Source organism: Coenobita brevimanus, chromosome 25 (genome assembly GCF_032717465.1).
Source record: "Coenobita brevimanus isolate Jiangsu-jjx chromosome 25, ASM3271746v2, whole genome shotgun sequence".
Taxonomy (NCBI): Eukaryota; Metazoa; Arthropoda; class Malacostraca; order Decapoda; family Coenobitidae; genus Coenobita; species Coenobita brevimanus.
In genome coordinates, this window is record NC_136978.1 from 19,748,390 (window position 1) to 19,759,179 (window position 10,790).

The 10,790-nt window shown below is 44.6% G+C and overlaps 1 non-coding gene across 1 annotated transcript; it reads right to left on the reverse strand.

Annotated features, from left to right (window-relative positions):
• Positions 1–479: 479 nt before the first annotated feature.
• Positions 480–598, reverse strand: LOC145393918 (5S ribosomal RNA). The gene has a single exon (XR_013896270.1). It is a non-coding gene; the product is annotated as a 5S ribosomal RNA (ribosomal RNA).
• Between the last annotated feature and the right edge of the window lie 10,192 nt (positions 599–10,790).

The following is a 10,790-nucleotide window of genomic DNA, read 5'->3' on the forward strand; positions in this document are numbered from 1 at the left end:
GACTTTCGCTGGTGGAGTGTTTGCTCTGACGCCTGTGCTTTGGTGTGTGTGTGTGTGTGTGTGTCTTTCCCTTCAATGCCCGCATGGAGTGTGAGTGCATATCATTGAGTGTTTGTGTTTGTATAGGTGTGTATGCAGGTGTGGTGTGTGTGTACTGACAACTGTATGGGACGTGTTGACGTGTGCCTCAGTAAGAAAGTTTGATGGCTGTGAAAACATAGGTGTGTGCAGACGACGAAAACACTGGTATAAATGAATGTGCATAATTGAGGACAGTAATATCGCTCTTTTTTTTTCTGTACAGTTGAGGAGAGTAATATCGCTCTTCTTTTTTCCTGAACAATTATGAACCTCATTTCATTCATTCATTGCCAGACGCCACGTATCCCAAACGGGGTGGCCAAGGGCTTAGTTAATTGTTTTACAGGGAGGGGCACTAATCCTCCACCAACCCCACTTGACACGTAGGGAGAACGTTATGCCAACAGCGTCTGGTGTTCCCAGGCGGTCACCCATCCAAGTACTAACCAGACCCAACGTTGCTTAACTTTGCTGATCGGACGGGAAGCGGTGTACTCAACGTGGTATGGCCGTTGGCACCTCATTTCATAAGCTGGAAATTGCATTACTGGGTTTCGAAAGTCCCTGTTCAGTGTCTCGTTTTTCATCATAATGAAGTATATCAGTATTTACGCCCATGACTGAATGTAAAGGCCTAGGTGGAGCAGCTGCAGCGTCCTCCCTGTAGCCAAACCTCCCTTTTTTTCCCTCGCCGTGGGAAGGACTCAGATCCGACCCCCCCCCCCCACCGTTTCCTTGCTCTTTGTTGTCGTGAGGGGGGGGGGGCTTCGGAGACTTTGATTAGGACTTACTGTGTGAAGAAGCCATAGCAGGGTACCTTTACGAACTCCATGGTGTGTGGAAGTTTGGTTGCTGGGTGGATGCCACACTTGCGTCTCCACGCTGCTCTGCCCTCTTCCTTCTCCTTGGGTCCCTGTCGCTGCCTCAGCTAATTTTGCAAGACTTTTTTCTTCTACTGTTGCTTCTCCTATCCTGTCTATTCTATCTTTGGCTTTAAATAGAGTGGAATTTTCTGCATTCATCAAAATTCTCATCAGTGACCTTTAGTAAGTTGCAACAGGAAGGATTAAGGTGTGCCTGTGAGATATTGGTCTGGCAAATTGTAGGGATCATGGTGGTTCAGCAGCACCCCAGGGTGTAGACCTCTGCAGAGGTGGACCCTTTATAATAAATTTTGGACTGAAGGTTTCTTTCCTTCTGACTAGCGTATAGCGATCATCCTCCCATTTCTTAAACCTGGTTAACCTGGACACCATCCTCAAGATTGCCGTCCCATAGCCCTGACTAGCTGTTTATGTAAACTGTATGAACGGATGGTCAATACTCGACTCATGTGGCACTTTGAAGCCCGTTGTTTTCTTTCCCCCTTACAGTTTGGGTATCTCAAAGCTCGCAGCACCTTAGATCCTCTCCTCAAACTCTAATATTTTATCCACACCATTAGTCGATGGAAGACTATCCTTGCTCGTCTTCGCTTGGGTCATTCCCGCCTAACTAAGGGTCATTTGATGAGCCATGACCCTCAGCCCGTCTGCTCACACTGTAACTGCCGTATGACTATCCGTCATCTTTTTCTTGATTGCCCGTCAACATTCCGACGTCTCGCAGCTTTCCCCTTCCTTTCCTCACTACGTCGGCCCCCATTACCTAGTGATTTCCTGTGACTCTCCCATTGTTTCTATTATCACTTCTTACTGCGCTTCATATCATACATGTAATATAATTATTTACTCCGCTCCCTTCTACCTTGGTGCCATATAGCCATATTATGGCGTGGCGCTGGTTCTTCATTATTCCTTCCTTCCTTCTGTTCTGACCTTGGTGAAGCGGTGCCTACCACAAGGGGGTGAGGGATGGGATGGATCTCTACACTTGCATGTACTGTACTGTACCTATAGGACGGCCACACAGAAGCAGTTGCATTCTTGTGGCCGACGCGTTTGCTCGGCCTGACAGACCAGGGGTGAGCGACAGTAAGTTTTGTTATAAACGTATGATTAAACGGAAACTCCAGGAAGACCGTTGGCTCCTATCAAGTATTTTCTGTCTATTTGTACGAGTCGACAGAATACAGTGATGAAATAGATAAATATTATCAGCAGTATAACTGGCCTTATATACTTAAATCCAATGACCGATTGGTATATTGCTTACGTAATGCCACTCAGAGGAAGAACGACTATTCAGTTTTGTCCAAAAAGCCTGAACTTAGTAGTCTAGCCCTGGGCCCCTATGTTCTTATGAGGCAATAAAGGTGTAAATATGAAAGCAGATATTGCCTGCATGATTATGGCTATACATTCCTTACTTAATTCAGATAGATCACCATCATCATTTAGTACATGACAAATATATTTTTCCTCTCGAGAATCTGCCTACGTCTTTTCGAAGATATTTTACCCCATTCTCCAGCTGAACGATAAAACTCGATGAAAAGCACTGGAATATTCTTTAGAGTCACTGGCCTCACTGAAATCACAACCTCTCTTTTTAAGTCGAAACATTCCCATTTAAAGTGTTGTGTTGATGATGCAAATGTTTTTCTCATCTTTCAGTTCCTCTTCATTTTCCCTCCTTTTATAACAAAAATATAATTTTATGTATACATTCAGTCTCACAAAAATCTTAGTTGGATCATTCCTTGCGTATTTTACAGTGTCGTCACTTATATTAGAAAGTATGGCTTTGTAAATACGCTAGTGCTTGCCGGTAAATTTTTCCGGGAATAAGTAATAGCCTTACCATTACAAAATGTTTGCAAATACCATTATCTTTGTCTCCATACCGTTATTGAGCCCACAGTGACCAGTTTTGACCCAAAAGTCGAAGAAATTATTTTCACATATTTTTGCCTGTCGCGATTTTCGACAATTTCGCTCCATCGTCGCGCGCGACTGCAAAAAAAAGTTTATTTTGTATTATTCTGACACTCCCTGGATTTGCTCCGACCTAATCAAACGAATTAGGTCGATATCTATTACCGTTCTCGTGAAGAAACTCACAAACTCACAAACAGACATTTTCGCGTGTCGCGATTTCCGACAATTTCGCTCCCTTCCGTCCTGCACGATCGCCAAAGTTTTTGTTTGGTACTTTTCTAACACTCCCTGGACTTACCCCGACCTAATGCCAAAAGAGTCTGGTCGATATCTACTACCATTCTCATGGATGAAAGGTACAAAGGCACATAGAAAAACACAAACACTGCTTGAATGGGATGTATGGCTTTATTAACACAGATCTTTCAGGATATTTATCAGAAGGATAATTTACCGCTTCACAAGTAGGGTTGGGATGTATACTTTTATTCTTACACACACACACACACACACACACACACACACACACACACACACACACACACACACACACACACACACACACACACACACACACACACACACACACACACACACACACACACACACACACACACACACACACACACACACGAGAGAGAGAGAGAGAGAGAGAGAGAGAGAGAGAGAGAGAAATCTATTGTAACAACTCAGCGATGAAAACGGGGAGATGGCAGTTATAAGCCAAGTAATATATATATATATATATATATATATATATATATATAATCCCCCCTGTGGCGGGGGGGACACAACCTGGCCGCACTATGGGGTGGTACTACTACTCTGCGGCCAGGTTGTGTTAGGAAGAATACTGCCACCGTATTCCCTGCGTGTCGTAAAAGGCGACTAAAAGGGGCGGGGTGAGGGGACTAGGGACCCCCTCCTCTGTTTTGTAGTTCCTAAAAAGAGACAGGCCAGAGAAAGGGATGGGGGATGGAGTTATCCCCGTACCCTGAAGATTGGGTCTATGAATGTGCGTGGATGTAGTACGATTGAGGCTAAAAGGGAGGAGATTGGGAGAATGTTTGTGAGAAGAAAGTTGGATGTGTTAGCTTTGAGTGAAACGAAGATGAAAGGGAAGGGGGAATCTATGTTTGGAAGTGTGAATGGAAGATTGTCAGGTGTTGATAGAGGAAGGGCAAGAGAAGGTGTGGCCTTGTTAGTGAGTCCGGAAGTTCAGCAATGTGTGATTGAATGGAAGGAGGTGTCATCGAGACTGATGTGGGTGAAAGCGAAATTTGAACGTGAGTTGTGGGTGTTTGTGAGTGCATATGGGCCTGGTAGTGAAAGGGATGAACAAGAGAGGGAGTCTTTCTGGAATGATGTTGATGAGTGTCTGCAGAGTTTTGAAGCGAATGTGAATGTGGTAATGATGGGAGATCTGAATGCTAGAGTGGGAAATGTAGCAGTTGAAGGCGTAGTTGGTATGCATGGTGTGCCTGGAAGAAATGAAAATGGGGAACGACTGATAGCGATGTGTGTTGAGCGAGAGATGGTGATTGGGAATACGCTGTTTGAGAAGAAAGATATTTATAAGTATACATGGGTGAGACAGGAGGGTGGAAGGGTTGTTGATAGAGCCTTGATGGACTATGTGGTTGTGTCTAGGAATGTAATAGGAAGATTGTTGGATGTGAGAGTTCTGAGAGGGGAGGGTGGAGGTATGTCTGACCACTACCTGGTGGAGGGAAAGTTAAGAGTAGGTAAGAGATGGATGAGAGCTAGGAGGGTTAGGTGTGGCAGGGAGGTTTTGAAAGTGAGTGAGTTGGATAAAAGAGAGAAAAAGATAGAGTATCAGGAGAAATTGAAAGATGAGTGGAACGCAGTGAAAGATCGGGAAAATGGCAGCGTGGAGGAGGAATGGCAGTTGTTTAAGAGTGCTGTGGTGGGGCATGCAGAAGAGGTGTGTGGTGTGAGACGTGTGGGTGGTGGTGTAAGAAAAGGAAGTGAATGGTGGTGCGAGGAAGTAAGTATGGCTGTCGCTGAGAAGAGACGTGCATATGAAGTGTGGCTGCAGAGGAAGGATGAGATGTCATATGAAAGGTATAAGGAGAAGAGGAATAGAGCGAGAAGGGCTGTGCGTGATGCTAAAGTGGCAGCAGATGAGAGGTGGGGTAGGCGGCTGACAGAGAATTTTCAGCAGAATAAGAAAATGTTTTGGAAGGAGGTGAAAAGGGTGCGAAAGGGAGAGTCTGGGAAGGAAGAACGAGTAAAAGCAGAGGATGGAAGGGTGTTAATTGAGATGGATGCAGTAAGGAAGAGATGGGCAGAGTATTTTGAAAGATTGTTAAATGTAGAGGAGGAAAGGGTGGCTGAGATTGTGGCGGATGGAAGGGTGCAAGGAATAAATGTGTTGGGAGAGTTGAATGATTCTTTGATCACGAAGGAGGAAGTGGAGAAGGCAGTAAAGGAGATGAAAGCAGGGAAAGCTGCAGGTATGGATGGGTGTGCTGTGGAATGCCTGAAGGGTGGTGGAGTGACTATTGTTGACTGGTTAGTAAGATTGTTGAATGTGTGCTTTGAGAAAGGTATGGTGCCAACTGACTGGGCAAGTGCTTGTGTGGTCCCGTTGTATAAAGGCAAGGGTGATAAGTATGAATGTACTAGCTTTAGGGGTATAAGTCTGTTGAGTGTTGTAGGTAAGGTGTATGGTAGAGTGTTAATTATGAGAGTTAGAGAGGGTACAGAGGGAGTAATTAGTGATGAGCAGTGTGGCTTTAGGAGAGGGAGGGGATGCGTTGATCAGGTGTTTGCTGTGAGACAAGTGTGTGAAAAGTATTTAGCGAAAGGCAAGGATGTGTTCTGGGCATTTATGGATTTAGAGAAAGCGTATGATAGAATTGATAGGGAGGCTTTGTGGACTGTTTTAAGATTGTATGGACTTGATGGTAGGTTACTAAAAGGGGTGAAAAGTTTTTATGTAAATAGTAGAGCGTGTGTAAGAGTGGGAAATGCTGTGAGTGATTGGTTTCCCGTGAGAGTGGGGCTGCGACAGGGATGTGTGATGTCGCCTTGGTTGTTTAATATTTACATGGATGGTGTTGTAAGGGAGGTGAATGCAAGAGTTTTAGGTGGTCTGAGTCTGGTAAATGTTGATGGAGGAGAGTGGAATCTGAAGCAGCTGCTGTTTGCAGATGATACTGCACTGGTGACTGATTCAGAGGAGAGATTGAGAGAGTTGGTAGAGGAGTTTGGAAGGGTGTGTGAAAGGAGGAAATTGAAAGTAAATGAGAATAAGAGTAAAGTGATGAAGTGTACGAGGTTGATAGATGGTAGGGGGATGAATATAGTTTTGAATGGTGAGTTGCTTGAGGAGGTAGATTGTTTTAAATACCTAGGGTCACATGTTGCTGTGGATGGAAGAATAGATGCAGAAGTGAAGTTTAGAATAAATGAAGTAGGAAAGGTGCTGGGAGGAATGAAAAAAGTGTTTAAATGTCGTTCGCTTAGAATAGATGTAAAGAGAAGGCTGTATGAGGGTGTTGTGGTACCGACTGCATTATATGGGTCTGAAACATGGAATATGGGTGTAGCAGAGAGGAAAAGTTTGAATGTAATGGAGATGAGATGTCTGAGGAGTATGTGTGGAGTGACGCGTATGGATCGGGTGCGAAATGATGAAGTGCGAAGGAGAACTGGAGTTGTTCGGGAGATGGCTGGTAGAGTTGAGCAGAGGGTGTTGCAATGGTTTGGGCATGTGGAGATAATGGATAATGAGCGATTGGTGAAAAAGATAACTAGATCTGATGTGAGAGGTGTAAGGCTGAGAGGAAGACCACGAATAGGATGGATGGACAGTGTGAAGAGAGCGCTGGATGCGAGAGGGATGTCTGTTGAGCAAGGAAGAGTGGCTGTGCGTGACAGAAATAAATGGAGAGAAATTGTGAATGAATAAGTGATGACGCAGCCCTGAGGGGATATTCTCCCGCATTTGGTCTGATCAGCTAGTCAGGTCAGGTGCGGGTAAGGGGATGGGTCTGTTATGATGTGGCAGGGGTAAACCAGTTCTGCTGTCGGGCCCTGCTGCGGATGTCACTGATTGCATTGCCCAGTTGACCCTTGTGCGGTGTGGTGCGGTGAGGATCTGTCCGTTCTCCCCTTTGGGGCTAAGATGCGAATGAATGTGTTTGAATGGATGAGTAAATGGAGAGTGAGTCGTCCTGTCTCGGCTACCTCCCTTTCCTTGGGGGAAGCAGCCTAGGTATATAGATAGATAGATAGATAGATAGATATAATTATTATTATTATTATTATTATTATTATTATTATTATTATACCTTGTTTTAGTGCTTCATTAAGCCGCGGCTGAAGGTCCAACATCTCTCCCCTTAATTATCATGGTCATTAGTGTCAGCCGGCCAGCCAGGTTAGGGAAGGGAAGGGCAGGGTAGGGCAGGACAGGGCAGGGCAGGACAGGACAGGGCAGGGCAGGGCAGGAAAGGGAAGGGCTGGACAAGTCAAGAAATGGATGGTCAGGTTAGGTCAGTGAAGGGATCTGGCTGCAACACCCCGAAAGGGGGTATTTCATTTTCGGTGACGTGTTTTTCATTAGATGCTCTCTCCACACGATTTTATTTAGCTGATGATAGGTTTTTTACTTAATGGGTTAAATAAAGCATTCATTAACCCCTTCAAACCAAGATATCCCCAAAATAACTATAATCGGCTGGAGGTGGCAAGCATATACCAAGAAATTACGTCACGGGGTTGAAGAGGTCAATCCCTTCCACTTGAGGACATTTCTGTTACACTCCAGCTGACATCAGACGAGCTTAGTCAACTTAGAAAAGACCTCTTGTAGCGAATTTATTTCTGATGGCTGTATCTATCACCTCCAGTTCAAGAAATCTATCCAAAGTTGAACAAAATCGTCTGGAGGGAGCAAGAACAAATAACAAGACGTCATTGTGAAGAAGGGACTCAGTTTGCTCTCAGCTCTCGTCAGTAAGATCATTCCAGGTCAGGTTATATTGTCATGTCACCTCAAGTCGTACGAAGTTGCCCCAGATCACAAACTTCCGAACTGTTGTTGATTTGGGCACTTTTTCCAGAGAGTGTCTCGGTAAAATTAGGTAAGGTAAAGTTAAGTAAGGAAAGGCTGGGTTAGTCTGTTACGGGTAAGTTAGGTTTCATTATCACGCGCCTATGGGAAGGCGTGGCGGTAGTTAGTGTGTGTGTGTGTGTGTGTGTGTGTGTGTGTGTGTGTGTGTGTGTGTGTGTGTGTGTGTGTGTGTGTGTGTGTGTGTGTGTGCGCGCGCGCGCGCACACAAAATTATCTCGAAAAGTCGTGGACGAACTTGCACCAAACCTTCAGGGAATAATAACTACGTGAATGTGCAGGAGTCTGTTACTTTGGGTGAGGACTTAATCAAAGACGACCGAATGTCAGGCGCCATATATTTTGAAATATGGATCGGCTTTTTGTGAAACGCAGTAACTGAATTTCGTAGTTTTGCGAATCTTCTTCAAATTTGGTTTGTAGGTAGCTTGTATCTTAGCCAACAACATATCTTGGCGGGCGATTAGCATTCGGCCCCCAAATGCTTTTGTTTCATTAAGTTTGTTTTGAATATCATCCTACAGCCCTATGTTATCTTGCGTGTCAATTCAGATATTTCTAATGCCAACATAATTCACATCAGCGACACACTAAAGAATGCGAAGGTATAAGAAGGAACTAAATCGCAACGGGAAAGGAGTCGCGCAGTCTCCTACGTCAACAAGAACACGGCTCAAAGTTGGACAATTTGTACTCGCATCCAAATATTTTGGAAACTGAAATGGGCAAATGATGTCAGCTGAAACGAAGCCGGACCAACTCGCGTCATTGGCTACCAGATTGGAGAAGTTAGCGAAGTCGGTGAAGGTGGATTTATTGCTGTTTGTTTCATGCAGGGAAGGAGAATATTAAACAGTGACGGAAGCTGAAGGTCGATTGAAAAATCTCTCTCTCTCTCTCTCTCTCTCACACACACACACACACACACACACACACACACACACACACACACACACACACACACACACACACACACACACACACACACACACACACACACACACACACACACACACACACACACACACACACACACACACACACACACACAGTAGGCGAAAGGTAAGGCAGACGATTAGAGTTGCATCACGTACCAAGGATATAAAAACAAACAAGTCTTAAAAATAGGATCCCCAGGTAGAACAGCCTTTACACAACAGGGTCCTTTACCATCCTATCCCACGAGAGAGAGAGAGAGAGAGAGAGAGAGAGAGAGAGAGAGAGAAGAAGGCGCGACTTTTCTCCAGGGACGAGGAGGAGGTGGAAGTGTTTTTGATTAAGAAAATTATAGATAACCAATTAGAACTGAATATAGTAGAGTTACAGAGATCTTTTAGGGCTGAACATGATTTATTTGACGTTACTCTTAAAGTTTGTTGATGGAAAACAGATCTCAGTTTTACCGTGCCTGTTTTTCCCGCCATTATATTCCCATACAGGTTTTTGCTCGATCCACCACTCGGGCTGTACTCACCTGGCTTCAGAGATATCATAACACCTCATTCTTAGAGATTTATTCTGCCTGTTACACCACAGTAGTCTCTTCCTTGTTACTAAAGCATATTATACCCATGGTAACAAGATATATAAAATGGAACAAAACAACAAACCTATTCAGTACAGTGATGTCTTATATTATGTTCTTGCTTGCTTCAGATGGCTTTATGCACCTGGAGAGAGCACCAGTGAAGGGATTACTGAAGGTTAGATCTAACCTTCCCAGTTCATCAGAAAGTGAACCCAGTAGTCTGCCGACTGACGATTTCCCTTTCCAGCAGCCCACCATCCTTCTTTCTGGGGATAGGGAGTGAGTTGGGGGCAGGTCCACCGCCCCGTTATATCCGTGCCACCACATGAATTCATCCCTCTCCAGCACCAGGAGTTAAGAAAAAATATACAGACTAAATACTAAGAATGAAGCTCCAATGTCCTCGAGAATACGGCACTCTTCCCGCCTTCATGACCGGACCTACACCAGATATTCTCTTTATTTACCCAACACAACCATCTCCACACGGAAATCCTCACATACCGGTACAGGTACGCGTTCGTAAGGCCACAAATTCCCCTAAGTCATTCCACAGACAAAAATATGGTAGCCTGTTTTCACTAGCTTTACTTTCAAACTGACTCTTCCAGAATTCACGACTGTCTTTGGTATTAGTATTCAGACACGTAGTCTTACGCTTCCTTTGACCCGTTCAGTTCATTGATGTATTTTTCACGTTAATGAGGTCTTTGAGAGGCGACTTTATTCAACTTTGTGAGGAATCTGTAGCAGTGGACTGATCATTGAGGAATGCTGTATAGACACGGCCAGTTCAAAGAGTCTGTCCCTAGTTAAATAAAGTCTCTCCCAAGTCAAATATAAATATCTGGAAGCAGAAAAGATCGGCTAAAAAAAAAAGACAAAAAAAAAAAGAAACGTCGCTGATCCTGAGAACATCCTATGACGGAAGACAGTTTACTCCGATGGCGCCGTGGTGGCTTTGTGCACAGTGGGTGGAGCAAAACAGCTGCATCGTGCGCTGGGAAGCCAAACTTCTTCACACTTACCTCCACTTCGCCTAGGACAAGACCCTGGTCCGATCCAGACGAGACACTGTCTATGAGAAAAGGGTGCCGATTCCCTACACTGTGTACTGTACCTGTTGAACGGCCTCACAGAAGCAAATGCTTACCAATGGTCGACAGGCCTGCTTGACCAGATAGACCGGGGTTGAACAACAACAACACCGATGACGGATTTCTAAGCTTATTTCTGCCAGCTCAAGACGATTTACTCATTA